Source organism: Plectropomus leopardus, chromosome 5, assembly GCF_026936395.1.
Source record: "Plectropomus leopardus strain MGB_pleo_1.0 chromosome 5, ASM2693639v1, whole genome shotgun sequence".
Classification (NCBI taxonomy): Eukaryota; Metazoa; Chordata; class Actinopteri; order Perciformes; family Serranidae; genus Plectropomus; species Plectropomus leopardus.
In genome coordinates, this window is record NC_142180.1 from 5,942,375 (window position 1) to 5,963,880 (window position 21,506).

Below are 21,506 nucleotides of genomic sequence, written 5' to 3' on the forward strand. Positions count from 1 at the left end.
CATCCCAACAACATTACACCAACACTGACACAACCTCAGACTAGCACAGAGGGGGCATCACCTGTCATTTCAGCTGAAACTCGACTGACTTTTCTGTTGTTTTTTTATTGTTGTAAGCCAAAATAAAAAAATCCAGACATCAGTGTGTAAAATAAAAGCTCACTCTGAGGCCGTGTTGTAACTAAAACCTGCTCAGTGGTCCGAGTGTAAACACCTGCCGAAGAATAGAGATATTAAACACACTCTCTGGGAGTCGCTATGGCAATCAACAACAAATCGATCAATCCCATTGGACACGCTGATGCTCGAGCTAACGCTTCATGTCACCATTGACCGGCTCACACCACACACACAGGTCCCACAGCCCTCCCTGCCTGTCCTTGGTGTGTGTGTGTGTGTTTACTAAACAACAGTTATTAAGAAAAACACATTATTCCAGGTAAGTTCTAACACAGTGAGCTACACACAACCACACTGCAGGCTTGTGAGAAAATTTCATCAAACAACAGGTTTTACTGTCCCTGGTTCACTGCTAAATATCTGATTTTATTGCAAACACAATGACTATGCCCAAAAATTGTGCCTCTAATTAAAAAAAATAAATTAAAAGAAAAATGAAAAAACAACTACACACTGTTAGTTCTTTATGCACTTTTAATTTTGATGACAACTAGAGTTTATGGAATTTTAATGCATTTTAGGGATGTATTTAATGGTTATTTTCATCACTACCAATTCATATATTAAACCTGTGAGACCTGGAGTGACATTACTTTTCTGGGGCTGCATTCTGAAGTCTTTCACATGTACTTAAACCTTTGAACCTTTAACAAATTGATATGATTTCTTTAGAAAACATGGGAATAAAGGAAATGAGCAACTTGGCTAGAAATGTCCCACAAATTGAAATAAACTGATAGATTTAGAAAATTATTTTTTTAAAAGCTAAGGTAAAAAATCGGGAGAGCAATATTTGTAATTATCATAATAATATATTTAAAATCATTAGTATATTAGTTGGTTTGCTAATGGTATTTGTTGCTAACTTTCAAATAAATTTCAAGTACTTTTTACTAATTTCTTGCTACTTTCGGTTTCATTTCTTCCTTAGTAGCTCATTGCCTTCTACCCATGTTTCTGCCCAGATTTAAAAGGGCTAACTACATGTATAAAATGTACAAAAAACAGTCAAAGATGCTCATCACAATTTTTAAAAAATGTAATATTACATATTCCAATAGCTTAGTTGGCCCAGCCAACAGTCCAAAACCCATGTTCAGGTTACTGTTACACAGAGCAGAGCTCAGCAAGTTTGGGCATGTGTGCTACTATTGGCACACCATAGCTTAACTAATTGTATACCAGCAATAGGTATGTAGGAGAGTTTTTTTGAAAGTACAAAGTTTCCCACACATTTATTTATTTGTGGCCGCCGCTGTGGTAACAGCTGGTTTATTAAGAGAGCTGTTGGAATATATTGTTTAGTTTTGTGTTGTACACATTCTCTGGGCACAGACTGAGCAGCAAAACTCCGGCTGTAGTGAAAGGGAATCTTACTACACTAGGTCTAAAAGTTTGCTTTCACGCCCTCTGCAGCAGCAGCTCCTTTTAACTGATCTGGTCAGTCCTGTTTAGATCGACAGATCAATTATCCACCCTGCCACCCAAACTCTACAAACTGCTGCTGAGGAAAAAAACATCTCAAGAAGACTTCCGCCACATTGTGGTCAGGGACCCGCAAAAACATCCAAATTTGGAGAGTGGGACACAGAATGAAACAAAGGGATGCACGCATGCACGCACGCACGCACTCATGCACACACACACACGCACACAGCTCCTTTTACTGTCACTGCTGTTATAAATAGTTCTGTGTCTTTTGTGCTTATTTTCAAGTCAAATCAATTTTCATTTTCATAACCCTAAACAATGAGTCAGGCAGTGCTTTGATATTAGAATCTTGTTTGGAATTTATTGCTCTTACATACCATGTTTGGCAGTCATAGACAACATTTTTATGGAAGAGGAGTGAGGGATTGACATTATATTAATATGGCACACTGATTTGCAAGAACGATTTAACATGGCACGTCATATCAAAAAGGCTGCCGAACATTAGGGCTGGGCGATATGGATATTAGCTTGATGCTGCCAGAGAGCGATAACATCCCAACAACATTACACCAACACTGACACAACCTCAGACTAGCACAGAGGGGACATCACCTGTCATTTCAGCTGAAACTCGACTGACTTTTCTGTTGTTTTTTTATTGTTGTAAGCCAAAATAAAAAAATCCAGACATCAGTGTGTAAAATAAAAGCTCACTCTGAGGCCGTGTTGTAACTAAAACCTGCTCAGTGGTCCGAGTGTAAACACCTGCCGAAGAATAGAGATATTAAACACACTCTCTGGGAGTCGCTATGGCAATCAACAACAAATCGATCAATCCCATTGGACACGCTGATGCTCGAGCTAACGCTTCATGTCACCATTGACCGGCTCACACCACACACACAGGTCCCACAGCCCTCCCTGCCTGTCCTCGGCACTTCATATCAAAAAGGCTGCCGAACATTAGGGCTGGGCGATATGGATTTAAAATGATATTGTGATATTTTAAGGCTACGTCATGACATATACAATATATAAATCAATATTTTAAAATGTCCTTTAAACTAAGGTTAACTCCTAAAATACTACATCACTGATGATCTGCAGTTTGTTATGACCCCTGAGGTCATCATGTTTTTTGTTGTATTTTCCTGCTTGTGCTTCTTCTCCTCTCTCTGTGTTAAATAAAGTAGCTGCTATCATATAATAAAGCTGAATACCCTACTGTTATAATGGCGTATAATAAAATATGATTATAAGGAAGTTAAATAAAGTACTTTTATAATGAAGCTTTAAAAGTTTTGTTATAATTAAATAAATCAAAGTGGGACCCATGGGGCTTTTATTTTGAAGGACTTGGCTCGTCCCAGGCCGGAAATGTTGATATTGTAATGTTGTTTTTTGAGTTGACTTGAAACTTCCAGTCAACAGCTGGATGTTAGTGTTAGAAGACAGTTAAACAGATGCCGCAGGGCCTTTAAACATGACGATTCATTCACTGTGAGCGGCAACAAATTAACAGTTCTCCAGTTCATATATTACTGATATTTACAAGTTGCACTAGTGCTCCATGGTCACAAAATGTGACTAAAAGTCACATTTAAAGTCATGAATGGAGCTCTGAAAATACCGACACAATACTGCTCACACTACCGCCACTACCACTCTTTAAGTTAGACTGTTAACCCACTGCCTTTAAACTTGATGATTTATTATTTGTAAGCTGGAAACAAACTAAAAGCTCTCCAGTTCATAGATTAATAGTACTAGCAAATCCCAGCAGTGCACTGTGGTCGCAAAATGTGACTAACTAGTCACAGTCTGGAGCTCTGCCAAAGTCCTGCTTTGTGTTGGTCTCTTTGAGAGACAGAGAGCTGTAGGAGGGACAAGGGAACCATAACGCCGGTGGCTTACAACAACGACATGACCATTTACACTCGATTGTTAGCAGTTTTATATACCGCACATGGAACAAGCTGCGAAACATCCAGTATATTGGATATATCTCCCACCCCTACCTGACATAGGGCAAGAGACAAAGCTAATTCCCAAAATATGTACGCTAAAACTTTGTTTGGCAATTCTGCTTGATAGTTGATCAAGAATTTTTAGTTGTCACTTAATTTTCTGTTAATCGCCTGATCAATTAATCAACTTATTTCAGCTCTAATGCACTTACCGTTGATCAATTAATCAACTTATTTCAGCTCTAATGCACCGTAAGTCAACACAAGTGTTGACTTAAAGTATGTTGTCTTTTTCTGTGTAGTGTGTTGTAATAAATTAAATGTACACATTCACTCACAACACACTGACAGTTATCACAACTCTCACACTACCACCGCAGTGATGGAAGGAAATACATTATTGGTACAGCGAGCTGATATGTTTGAGGCGGGTGTAATTTGTGCGGCTTCATGCTGTGAGCCCCCCCCTCACAGTGTGGTTTGGTTCCCTCCCTCAGGAGCAGAGTTCAGACACATAATCCGCCCCGCTAATTGGCCCCTGATGCCACTGTAGTGACTCAGGTACGCAGAAATACATACTCACACTACTGCTTACACACAACACACATGCACACACAAGCTAGAACTAACAGCAGGAGAAAGCGAGGAGGAGAAAAAGTAGAAATTTACGCTGCATTTTGAACAGCTTGAACTTCAGCAAAATGTATGTAAATCAAGCTAACATTCGTTGATACTGATTAAAATGGGTTCACTCATCACAAACTGTGAGTAGTTAAATTTGGCATTAAATGTCAGAATGTCAAATTTGTAGTTCGTATTTGATCAGATAGTTCATAATTTACAGCATTTTACTTTTATTGAGGCAACATTCCTGCGCAGCTGCTTGTGTTTAAACCCCCAAAAAACCTTTGAGAGCTTTGGTTTCCTTCGGTAAATGAAAAAAGATGTATCATTAAAAAAATGTAAATATCATACCGGCATAAGTGTTAAAGTTTTTAAATGATACCTAACCCTATTTCTTTTAGTTTAGTTTAGTTTTAGTTTTAGTTTAGAGAATGGAATAAAGAAAGAAAACTATTCAGGCTAACATCAGCATTGGCAAACAGAATTTGCTTTTGATGTTTATAAACACCAAAAAAGTTCCACCAAAATTTCTTGTTTCATGTGTCTGCCCTCAATTTATTTATTTATTTCTGGTGTTTTTTTAAGTGGTGACACCAAAAATAGTTTTCCATATTACTATAAAAATTAACTTAATCATATTTTATCATTATTATTATCATCATTATCATTATTATTAAGTCACAATTATTTGTTGCAACAAGGCTGCCATGAGACACACATCATTATCTGTAATGTAAATTAATCTGAATAACTCAGGTGTCTACTCTCATATTTCGGGTTCTGCTGTTCTACATCCTGTCACCTCCTTCCTCCCCCGATGGGTCAGCGTGCTGAGGGCAGCAGTTTCAGGACGTCCTGTGAGCGCATGGGTAAACCCGGCTCTATATATATGCAAATCCCATTCATTCCCCTTCCAGAGTGTAATTGACAATCTATGAGCGTTATTGATCGACACGAGGATGTCTCCATACACAGCTGACTGTGTGGACGCGTGTGTTTATCTGTTTATGTGTGTCTATAGAGAGACTTTAATTAAGTTAAAAATAAGGGACAAAGACCCTTGGGTCGTCATAAGAAACTCACCTTTAAGACGTGTGTGTGTGTGTGTACCTCTCTATTTGTGTGTGGTAGCATACAAGGTCCAGGGGAGGTTTTAATGATCAGTTGGTGTAAGTGGAGTTTCCTGTTTGCCTCATTGTAACCTTGCTTGAACTAAAATGCCCTGTTGGCTCCTTTAGACAATAAATGTGTGGAAAGTTCCAGAAGAAGAGGAAGAGAAAGAAGAAGGAAACCAGAGGACTGCTTGAACATCATGATCCAGATCCAGATCCAGTATCTGAGGGATCTGAGGGGAGGGTGTATACGTTACTTAACTTTAATAGCCACTCAAAGCTGCACAATGTACTGAATATAAATAGTAGTAGCACCAGTAGTACAGTTCGTATTTGCACTTCTAACTTCACTGCTAATTATTGGACCATGTCTTTTTAAGCTACTTATGGCCTCTTCCCCATGTTTTTCAAAGACACCAAACCAATTTTCTCAGGTTTCAAAGGGTTAATTCTCACGTCTTTAAGTCCTTATTGCTTGCCTATGTTCTTTACTGCGTCATTCTTTCTTTACTCCTCTCCTCCCTCTGTCTAAACACTGTATTCAGCCAACACACGTTGTGTTGCTACTTTTCCTTATGTATTGGTTAATAATAACAAACATTTCTATTTTAGCAATCAGCAGCTGTTCTGTTCTAAACTTGTATAACATGTGCACATTATCCTGTTTAATCTTTTTCTTTCAGGCTGTCTGCTGTAAAAAAAAACAGCCATGTGCAGCGTCTGTACAGTAACCTGTACATATGTTAACAGTGTGCTGTGTGAGTGTGTTTGCACATCTGTGCGTTTAGCACTCATCTTGCAAACTTGCCTCCTCAGCAAGAGCAGCCTCATGTAGAAATGTATATATATACATGCACACAAAAAAATGTGTGTGTGTGTGTGTGTGTGTGTGTGTGTGTAGGTTCCCCTGTGTGTGATCACATGAAGAAGAGCAGGCAATAGGTATTTACCGGCTGACCAGTGTCTCGCTGACAGATTGAGATTGGGACGCTTTCGGCACACAGAGGATTTATGGGCGCATTGACGCCGCTTTCCTCCTAAATTACAGCCGGGCTGGGAACAATGAGATGGCCTGGGAATCAAGTCTGATGCTCTGAACCTCCCCTGGGGTTAACAGTCCCTGACTCAACCCTCTGCACTCCATTTTACACCCCCAACCAGCTCATCCTCATTTCCAGCTCCAAGAGAAGGGAAAACAACCCAGTGCAAGAAAAAAGCTCTTTCTCTTCTTTCAAATATCTAATTTCTATTCCTTGCATAGAGATATAAATCAGTTTGTATTCATTTATAAAAAAAAGGCAACAATTTCCTTTTGTCTATGACTCAAACCATGACCAACAGAATTATATGTTTCCATGATTATTATCATAATGTCTCTGGATTTCCATCCTGCTGCTGCCTTCAGTCTATAGAGGTTTGGGATGCTCTCCCCCCCTGCAGGGCTGGAGATGGGCCACCTACATCGATTTCACACCCACAGCACAGATAAAGAGGAGAAAATCAGCTGGTCCACTGTCATGTGTGATTGTGTGTGCTGAGTGTGTGTGTGTGTGCAAATGAAACCTCTGTGAACAAAAAAGTGCTCTGAGGCAGAGAGGATTTAGTAGCCTCGTGAAAGGTATGAAAAAGAGTGCATTTAAATTATGCACTCTTATGTAAATGGTTTGCATATGGAGTACAGACATGCTGTAATTCATTGTTCAAAGGTTAAACTGTTATGGCCAATTATATGATTTCATTTGCTTAAGTGGTATTAGCATATATATCTAGTTATATGTGTCTCTACAAGAGGAGACAGACAGTATTTCTGGTTACTTATTTGATAACGAATCAAGTTTAATTTAGCTTACATGTTGGAAAAAAAGACGCACACGGGAGGTAAAGTCGTTCATGGGACCTTGGTTCATTGCAGAATAAAAATGTGCTATAAAAAAAGGACATGTATCGCTACTTTGTTTGTGCTCATTAACTGTTAGACCATCTCACTGCTGCTTATGTAAACTGAGACATGCTTCTGCAAGCTTTACATAAGCAAATGTTCAAGGATGCCGTTTTAAAACTTTAACTTGGCTGTTTCCTCTACTTTAACATACAAAATGTGAATATTTTTTTTTCTTTCTTTTTTCAATTTCACCTCTCAACATCTACCAGTGCAATGCAACCTTATACAACAGTTTGTATGACATCCTATGGAGAAGCACACACTATGGTTCATATGATACCCTATGGAAGTGCAAACAATGGTTTGTATCATATCCTGTGAATTAGCACCCCACAAATGGCGTTATGTTCTTAACATTAAGTTAAGGAAGTTTAGGTTTGGGCCAAGTAAAGTTAGTGTGGTTATGTTTAGGAAAAGAAACGTGACAAAATAACTTAAAATTACTCAAGGCTCATATGGCTCCGAACACCCATCTCCTGGGGAAAGTCCTGGGAAAAGTCCTGCCTCTTCGAGGGACCACTTCCCTCTTGTACTCTAGTCACTACACTGGTCACGGGATCGCAGCCTTCCCGAATATGAGAGTTATACCAACACGTTCTCATCCCATGTTGTCACATATTGCCGCTTTGCAGTGGGCTTCGCCTTCTACATATTGCGCTCTAGGTATCCTTCTTCGCCGCGACTGTGATGTCACCACAAGCACATGGTGCAATGACGCAGAAACATTGTTGCATTTTAGTTGTGGTGCGGTTCATGTTCACACAGAATTTTTGCCAACCAACCAAGAGGGGGAAACATGAGATTCTACCGACTGACAGGTAACTTGTTGATTGGACAGTTTCGGCATCATCATCAGGATCCATGCAGGGAAATGAAATTCAGTTGACTGACAGAAGTTCATGGAGCAGTTTAATGATTATACAGAGTTTATATTTACGTTCCCTGGTGTCACAAAATGATGAAACTGATTTTAAGCATAAGAAGGCGGCTATTATTAGACTGCAAATCAATCAAGATATCAGGGTTACTGTTGGTGCACGATCATATTTGCTTCATTGTTCTACTCACACATTACAGAAAAAAAATTACAGAACTGTATAAACTCCGTATATATGTTCCACTACAGAGGAACTATAAAACAAACATTTTTCAGCAGCTGCTGGAGGCTTTACAGAGACACACGTCTGCATCACCTGCTGCCAAGTTATTAATAAGGTCATTATATGATGACAGAAATAACAGTTAGACGTTCCTGTCCTAGTGTTTAACGCAGATATGTTTTAAGCTTAAGTTTTGACAAACATCGCTCAGCAGAGGCATCCAACTGTATTAGTAACTACTAACATAAAAGTACCCGGGCTGCTGCACTGATGTTTGGCTCGTAGCTGTGGCGCTGGCCTTTATCAGAATCAACTATGAGGTTACGGACAGATTTCAAGATCAGTAGATGGAGTAATTATTGGTTTAGCTTTTGTAAATTATGCCAAAGTCACATGTCTCCCATTGTAAAATCCTGTGGTTGATTCATTTTCTTTCACACCACAAACAAACAGCATCACAGTCCGTTTGGTCCGCACCAGGGTTTGATTGACAGCTTTCACACCAGCCCCAACAAACTGTACTAACAAGAGTTCGTTTTTACCAAACCAAACAGGGTAGGTGTGAAAGCACCCTTACTTATCTCGAGTCCTTTTTGATCAGGTCTGTTCTTCCTTTTATCTTCTTAAAAATGTTTTCCCCCAAAAAATTAATGCATGTGCGTTTCTGGTATTCTTCCCTATGTCTGTTATGGGTTGGAAAAAGCAGACAACCAGAACTAGATGGTAAAGATGAGAGAGAAAGAAATACAAACTGGACCAAGCAGAAGTTAAGCATATGAACAGAACACCAGGGTGGCTGTCTGTCCCCAACACTGTTCAATACATATATTGATCACCTATCAAAAATATTTCTAAGATACAGTCAAGGAGGCAGAGGGCAAAATGAAATTGTCTTAAACAAGGAAAAAGAAAAAGCAAAGAAAATGTGGGGGAGAGATAGATGTAGAGTAGCACAGAGGTCAGTAGTGGAGGAGTGAGCGGAGGAAGGGGCTGTGGTTGGTGTGTGTGTGTTTGGGGGTGAAGCAGGTTGTTTATGGTGATCTTGTCACGTTTCGTCTCTCTGGGACAATCAGGAGATTAAGTGTTGAGGAGTGGCTGGGGAGCGGCTGCAGTCACATGCCATTACTCACTCCCTGCATCACAATTAGTGCAAATGGCGCATTACAGAGAAATTATCATCAATATGATATTAAGAGACGCTGGCTAAACCAATCAGGGGAAAAGTGCTTATCCGCTGGTAACTAAAGATGACTCTGAGGCGGCGGCACACGGAGGTGACACCGACATGGCCTCTGAGCCATGAGACAGGCAGCCAAATATCAGGGACAAAAACGCACAACTGGATCTGCGTCAGAATACCATTGGCTGATGGTGGCTGTGACTGGAAGATACCTCAAGGCTGTTTAGAAAAGTTCTGCTCAGGTTTTGTGATGAAATGAACAAGAAACTGTAAAGACAGCACTCGCATAATATAAACTGTTAACCCTTTGAAACCTGGATCGACATCAGTTTCCTCTGTTACGTTTAGTTGCCTTTCACAAGCATTTAAACCTGGGAAACCTGTGAAACATGGCTAAAAGAGTCACAAGTCACTTGGCAAGAGATGTCCTGCAAAGTGCAAGAAAATTCATTTAGCTCACGTTAGTCAGTCTGATGAATGTAACTTCAGCAGTACATGTTTATGGAGACAGGGATGTCAATGGTAGATAGTTCAAGTTCTGCTTCAGTAATTGTGTGTTTTCAATTCATGGCTTTTGCATTTGTGTTCTACAGTAATCAGTCTCTCCAAACAAACATTATAAAGAATCTTCGCTGGTCCCAAGTTTTCTTTGTTTTATAAATCAGAGCCAGTCAGAAAGATTTAGAAACAGCGAGGTTGACGAGGACGAAACAGGGGTGACCTGACTGTAAACACAGTGATCAACAGGAAGAATAGGTGACAGCAGTTGTAACATTTTATAGTTTGGAAAGTTTGAAAGCTCCCACAGTTACTCAATAAAAATAATCTTTGCCGACTGTTCTAAATTGGTCTGTTAAATTTTGTCATGCCCCTGAAATGACAAGTTTCCTTACTATGAAAGATGTTAAAATGTGCCTTGCTTTGCGCTACAGGAAAGGGGTCAGGTCACATGTTTACATTCCAGTGCTGCTCACACCGACACTGAAATGGCTCGATTCCATTTACAACCGTTAAATTAGCCTTGTGCTTCTTACAGTTCTTCCTGTCACTGTGTGTGTCACAGGCACAGTAGCAGTCTCATAATAAACAGAGAGAAAGAAAGAGGCTGAGTGGATCAATATGCTGTGCGCAGCTGTACAATGAAATGAGTCAAAGTTGAGGTAAAGTTGCAGTGATCTGACAAAATTGCAAGGCTGTGCAGAATTCATTGAGATTGCCTGATTTCGCATAAATTGTTGTGATTGTAAATCATAAAACTGTCCAGGGAAGTCTTGACATGCTTTTTTTTTTTTTTTTTAAATTTGCAGTTAATTTTAAATGTTCATGTAAAATGTCTCAGCCACCACACATACTTTTACAAATATGGCATCCAAATGGTATCAAATGTCTGCTCACTGCTCATACAAATATTTCTAAATATAACTTTTAATATTTCTGTTGTCTCTTTCTAAGGGCAACATTTCCTTTTATTGGTTAATACATTTTTGTTCTTCTTTGGGTGTAAAAGGTGAAAAGCTGTTTATCACTAACATATCATTCCAATTGTGTTATACCGCTCTCATCAACAGCAGCCCTGGTAGATTTCTCAGTTAAACTTGTGTTGAGGTGCCTCCCATGACGTTTCCCTTCAGTTCAGGACATCATCTCACACTTTCTGATGAAACTGTGCTGCAACCAGGGATTATCCTTTACTAAATTAACCCCTGCATTTCCTTTTTACCTCCCAATCTTTAAAAAAACAGATAGCGACAAAGACAATAAAAAAAACAAACCCCTGGGGAAAATCTCAGCCCTTCTTGTCAGTCCTGGTGCTGACAAAAGTAGTGACAGGAAACTTTCAGGTTTATTTATATGACGAAATGTACAGCAACTCCACACACGTCAGTCAGGGTAAAAATAAAACCCGTGACCAGGATGGGCTGGCATCCAGTGGATAAATGATGGTGGAATTTACAATAGGCCAATATAGAGACACAAAGATGGTGCAAATTAGACATGAGTGCAGGGTGTCTCGCTGTTTCCTGATAAGACAGGGAAGAATAAAATGCTTGCTTTGCTTTTTTAGGTGAATCACCTTCGTTCACCTCCCAGAATAAGAGAGACGACTGCAAATCCTCCAGTTCTAATATCAGCTGTAATTCTCCACTCCTGTGCTCATTCCCCTCACTTTCTCCTCCCTCCACCCCGTCCCTCTCTCCTTCATTACTCCTCCATATGTAGATAGCCGCACATTATTATTTCCCTGCCTTATTTTGCTGACACAACACAAGCCAAATGAAGTGAGATATACGGCCGGGCTTATTGGTGGAGATGGCCAATCCCCTCTGGCCAAAACCATTAACAAAATGGACCACACTTTGTCTCCTGGCGCTTTTCAAATCGTTGTGTGGTTGAGGAGGCTATTTTTAGAGCTTAATCACATGTAGGGAATAACAAACAACAAATCAACAACAACTCAACTTTCAGCTGCCTGGAGATTTCTGCTAAGGTAGTCTGTGGAATTAAATGCAATTGGACACTGAAAACTGGATCCCAAATGTAGCCCATAATGTGCTGCTGTGACTATTATTTCCATCATAACTAAGATAACTGGAGATTTATTACAGAGTAGTAAATCGGAGTCTGCATAACAAAAAAGAAAGAAAAACATTTCCTTCACTGATCCTACTAATGGAACTGCATTAACCGTCCAGCTATGTTTTGGGTCAATTTAACCAATTTGAAATATTTGAGTATCTCTGGAAAATATTTTAATACTTTTGTTTTTCAGTATGAAACTTCCTCTACTGGACCTAATAAGTGTAATCAACGTTTATGGCTAATAATGTAAATGGCTAATACTGATTGGGTCAAATTGACACGGTAGCAAAACTGGGGTCAGAAGTGTCAAATTTGTTTCTTTGCAAAAGTGTAGATGTTCATAATCACGCACCCTGTTACATTTTATTAAAGCTTACAATTAGGTATAATAAAGAGCAAGTCGCTTTGAGTGACAAACTGTCTGCTGATACTGTCCTCAACATCTCAGTCAGACCTACCCCTCGCTCCTCCACAGCCCCACCCTCTTACCCAGATATGGTCAGGATGGTCAGAAATGTCAGACTTGAGGATTCAAAACTTGAGTCCATAAACCAGTGGGTGATGTCACGGTAGCTACATCTGGCCAATTACCTCACACAAAATGCAGAAAATCCAGGTTTTTTTATACTGCAACAATTAAACCTTTGAAACCCAAGCAAATTGGATTGATTTCTTTTAATGAAAGAGAGATGACCAAAGAAATGGTAAATTGTAAAAAAAAAAAAAAAAAAGAAAGAAAGAAAAGAAATTTTAAAAAGAACAAAAAAGACTTGGAAAAAGTGCTTTAACAATGTAAAATAATTCTGCAACATGATTTTACATATGTAATTATAATAATTATTAATAATTACAAATACAGTTTTTTCACTAGATATTTTTCCTTAAAATAATTTTCTAAATCTTCCAATTTTTTGCAATTTGTGGAACATTTCTTATCAAGCCAGTAATTGCCATTTTTCATAAATTTTCTATAAGAAATCACACCAGTATGGTCTGGGTTCAAAGGTTTAAATACTTGTGAAAGGTGTCTGACAGCTTTGGATATCCCTACACATTTCAAAGGGTTAAGCTTTTAAATTTTAGTAGGACCCATGGTGATTTTATTTTGAAGGACATGACTCATCACAGGCTGAAAGTGTTGATGTTTTTGCTGTGGACTTCAGGCCAACAGTTGGATGTTACCATCACCAGAAGCACATGGCCTTTAACCATTAAGGTTCTTTCACTGTGAAAAACAGCTCTCCAGTTTACATATTACTTGTGCTCCACGGTCACAATATGTGACTAAATAGTCACAATTGCAGCTCTGCAACTGCAAACACGCCTCACCTGCGCACACTACCGCCTCTACTAGTCACCACAGCGCTGTTAAACATGATGATAAATTCACTGTAAGCTGAAAACAAATTAACAGCTCTCCAGTTCATATATTAATAGTATTTGCAAACCACGGTAGTGCCCCATGGTCCTAAAATGTGACTAAATAGTTAGGGTCTGGAGCTCTACAAAAGCCCTGCTCTGTGTTAGTCTGTGAGAGGCAGAGAACCTCAGGAGAGAGCAAGGGAACCCAAGCCTCATGGCTTACAAAAAAGACGTCACAACTTATACTCAATGTTCACGATAAAGTCATTCTGTTTATATCACACTTGGAACAAGCTTTGATACCTTGAGTATATTTGATATATCACACACCCCTACTACAATCCATGTTTGATCCGGAATTCAGAATATAAAATGATGGAGAAAAAAAAATGTCAATCCAACACATGACATACTGCCACTACAATGGATTTTGAACACATTGTACAATGTCTGCTAAATTTAAAGGCATACGCCCTGAGTGATCCTGTTGATGAAGGTGATGGTATTTCAATGATAGAAACATGACTCACTTAAAAGTTTACACAGTTCATCCTCATGCAGAACCTAACATTTCTGAGCAGTATTTGGATATTGTCTCAAAAAACATAGCCAGTGTCAGCCAGTCAGTATAATTGTCTATCACTGTGTGTATTTTGATGCAGTTACAGAGTCCGATAAAAACCAAATTCTCAACATTTTCTATTATTAAAAAAGATACATTGAGGGGAGTGTGCAGCCCTGGTGGTGGTATGTGCTCTCTGAGGGCTTTTGAGTTTGGAATTAGAGTTTGCCGTGTGTGTGTATGTGTGCGTGTGTGCAGGTACAGTATAAACAGTGTGGGCATGTGTGTGTGTGGGGGAGAGAGAGAGGGAGGCAGAGAGACAGCCAGCGTGGGTGTAGGTGTGGTGTGGCTGGCCCCGGCTCATTTCACAGCTGTATAGGGATTAGGCGGTGGAGTGCGGTGGGGTAAGCTGTCTCTTTTATCTCATTCAAACATGTTGCTAATTCAGCAGAGAGCGGCTGCCGCGGGAGCCTGTGCCACTAAGCGCTGTATCATTCTCCCTGCCGTGAATAAACTGCTAGTCCTAATCCCCAATCAGCCGCCGTGACACGGATTATCACCCGCAACAAGCACAGCGACCCGGCGGAGAGAGGAGAGGAGAGGAGAGGAGAGGAGAGGAAGGGGAAAAGGAAGAGAAGTTAAGAGAAAGGAGGAAGAGAGAAGAAGTGGAGAGAAGGGATGCAGAGAGCAGAGGAGAGAAGGAGAGAAGAAGGAGAGCAAGAGAGTAGGACAGTGAGGAGGGGAGAGGAAAGAAGTAGACAGGAGGGGAGAGTAGAAGAGAAAGAGAGAACGGGGAGTGAAGCAAGGAGAAGAGTGGAGAGGAGGAGAGAAGGGGAGGAGGAGAGCAGAGAGAGAAAAAGAGGTGGAGAGGGGAATGGGAAGGAAGAGAGGTGAGAAGGGGGGGTTTGGAGAAGTGGAAAAAGCAGAAAAGATAGGGAGAGAAGAGGAGAGAGGAGAGGAGAGGAGAGGAGATTGGGGAGAGAAGACAAGGAGATGGCAAGGACAAGGGAGAGAAAGTAGGGAAGAGGAAGAGGAGGAAGAAGATACTAGAGGACAGGATGAGTTAAAGAAGATGAGGGTGAGGAGAAAAGATAAGGAGAGGAGGGGAGAGGAAAAGGAAGAAGAGAAGGAGGTGAGGATTCGGGGAAAAGATGAAGAAGAGGATATGAGATGGGAGGAAAAGAGGATGATTAGGACAGGATAAGAGGAGAAGGAGTAAGAGGGATGAGAAGAAGAGAGGTAGACCAGGGAACAGAGGAGAGAGGTGGAAGGAGAGGAGACAAGGGGATGGAAGGAGGAGTGGAGGGAGAAAGGAGGGAAGAAGGGGAAAGGGGCTGTGATGAAGGAGAGAGGAAGTGACAAGAGGACAGGATAAGGCAAAGGAGGTGAGGATTGGAAGAAAAGACAAGGATATGAGAGGAAGAAAAGGAATGGTAGGAGAGGAGAAAGGACAGAAAGAGAGGATAAGGAGGAAAGGGAAGAGAACATTAGATGGAGACCAGAAAACTGAAAAGATGGAAAGAGGGAGATACCAAAAGAAGAGAGAAGAGGAGGGGATGGATTTTCTTTGATTTTATTTTATTTTATCTATTTTCTAATTTCAATGAATGATTTTTTTTATTTATTTATTTTTTTTACAATTTCTAGGTATGATTTTGTATTAATATATTGTTGTTAATAGAACATTTCTTAACAAGTTGCTCATGGCATTTATCCCCAAATTTGCTCAGCATTTACAGATTTAAATATCTGTAAAAGGCACCTGAAAGCAGCACACGAAAAGTGATGTCGCTCCAGGTTTCAAAGGATTTTTTCTTAAACATTTAAATATGCTTTGAATTGAATACTGAACTGAAATGAGAGGAAACAGTTGAGGAGAAGAGAAGAAGAGGTGAGGAATAGAGGTAAAGAGGAGAAAGAGGCAAGGATGTGAAAGAAGAGAGGGGGGGAAGAGAGAGAAAAAATGAAAGAAGATGGAAAGAAGAGTAAAAGCAGAGGACTGACAATCACAGACAATCTTTCTGAACTTTTTTCAAGAAGAACACAGGGCACCTGAATGCCTCGTGATGCATCACCATGGTTTCAGTTTGTGTTTTTGTCATCTCTGTTGTCTCTTCTGCTGCATGTGTGTGTGTATGTGTGTGTGTTTAGCTGCAGATTGAATCCTGCCCACAGGGCTACAGTTTGCACACACGGGACACAAAGGTTCAAACAAGACCCCAGAGACAGCAGGCCCTTTATACATCTGCTAACAGCTCTCCCTCACACACACACGGTCTCTCTCCCTCTGTGTGTGTTTACTCCTGAGCTAATTGAGATCTAATTGCTGTAACACGGTGTAAAGCCCGAGCTCAAGCCGTCACCAGGGAAATATCGCTAACAGCTAGCTCCTCCCGCAGGGGATTGTGGGTAGCAGAGATGTCAGAGCTACTTAGTCTCAAAAGAGAGCCTATAAAAACAAACTTTGCCAATTCAATAAACGGCCACACAGATGAAACAAGCATGACAACCCAGAAAACAAAAATGTCATCTGAAAATCTGCTTTGTTTTCATCAACTTAATGTCCGGTGAAATCTATCCGCACATAGTTGACCACAAACCATTTCTCCCCCCTCCACGACTTTATGACGGTGTCATCGTGATGAGTGGTGATGTCTTAATAAAGCAAAGCAGCAGATTCCAATCAGGTATTGAAATAAGCCGAGCTAAGTGCTTTTATTTGCCTCAGAGGCGGATGTTGCCTCTGAAGACAGACAATCATCAATGGCATGAAAAAGAGATGAGGTATTGATATAGTTATGAAACCAATGTTTCAAAACATGCCACATCATCAGCACAGCAAGATGAGATATTAAATATACATCTGCCTTTCACGGTGATTATAGAATTACAACTCAGAGAGAGAGAGAGAGAGAGAGATGCAACTAAAACCATGTAATGATCCTGATGATGTTTTCTTTTCCTCACAGGAGATAAATACATCCACCAGACATGATCTTAAAGTACCATATGTCTTCTTTAAGCCAATTACAAACAATTAACTGTTTAACTTCCTCCACAGTTATGCATTTGATAAATTACGATTTTGTGCTTTAGAATTGTTAATCTGAAGGACACGAATAGCAGAATAATTTAGAGCGGACTCTTAAAACTTGTGTAACTTTAGGCTTTTTAGAGAACTTTTTCCAATGTGCGTTCATGCATTTTCAAAAATGAATTTTCTGCATTTTTACCACAAATAGCTAGATCAATTTGCAAGGAGATGGTTTCTGGGCCCATATGAATTTCTGTTTCACTTTCTGTGCAACAGTTATTCTGTGCTGGAATACCTAATCCCAGATTTCATTAACCCTTTGAATTCTGATATAGAAATGGTCTGCCATATCTTTTTTTAATTGTGGTGTCATTACTTAGATTATTTTCTGATACTTCATATCCCCAAAATTTGTAAAAGCTACGCTAAAATCTTAAGTCCATGAACCTTAATAACTGACAAAAGCATTTAAATTGAAATAACACAAAAACTGACATGTTTTTTCATCATTATTTTACAAATTAAAAACGTAAAATATGTTGACCAAAACTATTTCTAAATTTAGAAACATAAACTAATTATTTCTTAAGAATCCTGAATTTGTTTTAACTATGTACATTTAGTTTTTGAGCGAAAAGGCATTGTAATGGAGTCATCATTCATGTCTCAATGCCACCGCATGCTTCTACACCACAGGTAACATAGCGCAATGATGTCATCGCAAGTATACAGTGTGAATTCAGTGAAGACAAAAAGCTCAATTTTCTGCTGCAAAAGTATGTTCTAGATCAATGTATATACAGGATTATGCAAACGTAATTACGATGACATTCTACATTTGCATGACATGTAAGGTAATGTCACACAAGGCCATGATGTGATGATGGGGAAGACGGAAGCCTTAGCTTTTTGCTGCAAAATGAATGAACACTTTAGCTATACTGGTTGTTATTTTTTATCTGTTTAAACAGAATCATGCAACAACTAAAAACATATAACAAGTTCCAGCAGCCGTCCGTGGGAGGTCTACATTTAAAGGGTTAAAATCCTTAATTTAGGAATATGCAAAAACTGAAATAATGAAGGTCTTAAAACTAGATTCAAGTTCACCAGACATGATTAAGACCCACCTGAAGGCCTAATGAGTTGCTTTAGTGTAGTGACAACAGACAACACAGTAAATCTGCATAGAATGTATAAAACAATGTATTTACTCACCATAAAGTTACCCATTGGTTTGTGGACTGCTGCTTTGGAACTTGGAGTTTGGCATTTTGGCTGTCATCATCTTGGTTTTTTGGAGCCAGGAGTGACCATATTTTGGGTAAGAGGTTGGAGCTGCGAAGGGGCAAGGGGTGGATCGCTGTGGCGATGCCTCACAGACAGCCTGTCATTCAAGCAGCCCTGCAAAACAAATGCAGAATTTTAAGCCTTGATAAAATGTAAATGGATGGATGGGTTATTAAAAAAAATCACTCCCTGTAGCCTTCCCACAGTGTTGCTATAAGGTCACATAATCAAAATTGTACCCCCAAAAAATCATTTTTTGAAAATTTCTGTAAATTATGCTTACTATTTATATTACTATTTATCTTTTTTTTACCAACTGCATACCATAGAGGTTTACAGGGATTCATATAGTTCTTTAGCGTTTAGCGAGGGATGGAAAATGAAGTTAAGGCTCATGCATGTTAAAGATTACAATAACGATGCTTCACTATCCTAACAAGCGTGTATCACCTGGCCCGCCCTCCCCCCTGCCTCACGATTGATCTATAAAACCAACCAGTTACCACTGTCAAAGCACATAAATCAACCAATCACATGCATGGATGTGTTTAATCACACATTAGTCTAGTGCATATCTCCTGCTGTTTGGGGAGCTGCTTTTACAGCACACACACACAAATAGACACACACACTTACATACACACACACAAACAAAAGCCCAGCAGGGCAATCTTCCGCCCCATCAGCGCGTTAACTTTCTAATTTACTGTGTTCTTCAGGTGGAGGAGATAGTGAGCCAACGTCCCGAGGAGGAGCCGGTCCCTCACACAGCAGGAGCTGGGAGGCCCCCTGCAGCCCCGACACACATTAAGACAGTCTGAGTGACACTGTGATACACAAATCGTCTACACAGTGGGTGTCACTGTGATGACATTATTTTGTGTGTGTTTGCATGCCAAAGCTTGTGTTGAAGATCTTGACATTAAAAAATGAACTATCAAACAGCATAAAACAAGTTTGGGTGGCAGTGGCTCAGTGGTAGAGCGGGTTGTCCTCTAAGTGGACGATCAGCGGTTTGATCCCTGGCTCCTCCAGGCAACATGTTGAAGTATCCTTGGGCAAGATACTGAACCCAATATGCTTCCCATGCTGCGTCACTGAGTGTGTGTGAATGGTTACGGAGTAGCAGGTGGCACCATGTACTGTAGCGTCGGCCAACAGTGAGTGAATGTATGTGTGAATGTGACATGTTGTGTGAAAGTGCTTTTAGCGGTGAAAAGACTAGAAAAGTGCTATACAACAGCAGTCAATCAAAGATGTCATCAAAGTGATAGTTATAACCGGGAATTACATTTTTTGAATACTTCAATACTTTTGATATTATTGGCAATAAATAATACAAATGTAGTAATGAACTACGTACCTTGACAATAAACTGCTATGTGAATTTCCAGTGCATTGATGCAGTTTTTGCGCAGAGGTACATGAAATGACAATCCACGTCTTCCACTGAAATACCAGATGAAAAGTACAGTTAAACAACTATGTTTGAAGAAACAAAGATGAGATAATAACGTAGATATTTAGCTGTAATTCATCTTCTTACCGTAAAGTCAGAAGCACTGGTTTTGGTTTACACTGTCAGACTGCATTTTTTTGGCAGCTTTTTTCCTGGCAACTTTTTTGCCAGCTGATATTCATACAGGCCCTTCCAGAGTTGCAAGAGGTGCAGCTAGGGGGGAACTGCACAATCCCACTCAGGAAATCTGCCTTTAGCCAGACTGCTTTTTTCTGTTAAAGCATCTCATTGAAGGAACACAGTACCACAATCAGTCAGAGGGTTAAGCAAGTTGACCAGTACTTTTGTGATTCTTAAGTTATGTTTTTGCACATTTTTTTTTAAAGATTTTTTTTTCTCCATTTTTTTTGGCAAAGGGGGAGAAAGAGATAGGTAACATGCAGCAAAGGGCCACAAGCTGGAATTGAACCCGTGGCCGGTGTGGCAAGGACACTGCCTTCATATATGGGGTGCCTGCTTTATCCACTGAGTCACCGGACGCCCTTTTTTTTCCACAATTTTTGATGGTTTAGCTAGTCACACCAACTTGTAATAGCCACTCAAGCTGGTTTATACATCGAAGTTCCTGTAAAACTGAAACTAAATAAATGTCCTTGAGTATGGAGAAGTAACAATATCATGAGGGGGAAGTATGAAAAGCAAAAAGCATGAATCACTTAAGTCATGGGATGCAAAAAGATTGATAGGCTGGTGGCCCACCCAGCTAAACCATCAAAGACCAGCAAAAACTGGATTTAGAACCATTTATAACTATCTACAACCAGTGAAAAACCAACTCAACCCAGCTACTAGCATAAACTGTGTTTTTTTCAGCAGGGACTATAAAACAATACAGAGGACATTCAGTATAAGTCCCATAGAACAATAATGCAAGGTGAAATATTAATGTCTAAAGGTAGAAAAAATATGTATAAATGTATCTTCCCACAACTGAAATGGCTAGCATAACATAGCTAGCATGGTGGGATAAATGCAAGTCAAGTAGACACATATATCTAAACAAAAATTGCAAAATGAGTCTAAATAATACTAGCATCTAACATTTTAACAGTATAGAAAACAGTATATCAACAAATAAACTTACAGTTAATGCTGCTTGTCAAGCAAAACGGAGCTAACGTTGGAGGGTTTTCAGCCACTGGTCTCCACCTGTGTGGCAAAATGGCCGATTCAGACCTAATAACTTTATTAAGTGACTGCATGTAAGTAAGAGCAGTTGATGGCGTTAAACTGCACTAAATGCAACAGGCAGAATGTACACAACTGAATTTATGTGTGTGAGAAGCAGAACAATAGACTATTTGGATTTGGGGCAATTTTTACAGCCAAAATTTTAAAATTGTTAGCTGCCTAAAGATCTAGCTGACATTGCTAACTTTACTGTGAGGCAATACAATGATTCTTTTAGTTTAACTGCTTACAATCTCTCCATTTCTTAACATAAAAACCAAACCAAAGTTATAGAGGAGAATAGCCTATTTACTGGACTCACCTTAGACTGACCCAAAGTCTCAGCGTCTGCCAGATGTGTAGACAGGAGAATACAGGGAGAGGCATTTCTTACTAAGATGCTCATTTTGGGTTATTTTTTCCCTTTTTTTTGAACAAGTCAAACCAGTT

At 39.7% G+C, this 21,506-nt stretch overlaps 1 long non-coding RNA gene across 1 annotated transcript in view; it reads right to left on the reverse strand.

Moving 5' to 3' along the window:
- LOC148189509 (uncharacterized) overlaps positions 1-20,687 on the reverse strand; it is an 82,502-nt gene extending 61,815 nt beyond the window's left edge. Inside the window, exons 1-3 of the long non-coding RNA XR_015776572.1 lie at positions 19,914-20,687; positions 19,731-19,816; positions 18,296-18,481 (exon numbers count right to left, since the gene is read on the reverse strand). This is a non-coding gene — a long non-coding RNA (uncharacterized LOC148189509). The remainder of the gene's footprint in view (positions 1-18,295; positions 18,482-19,730; positions 19,817-19,913) is intronic.
- Positions 20,688-21,506: the final 819 nt, after the last annotated feature.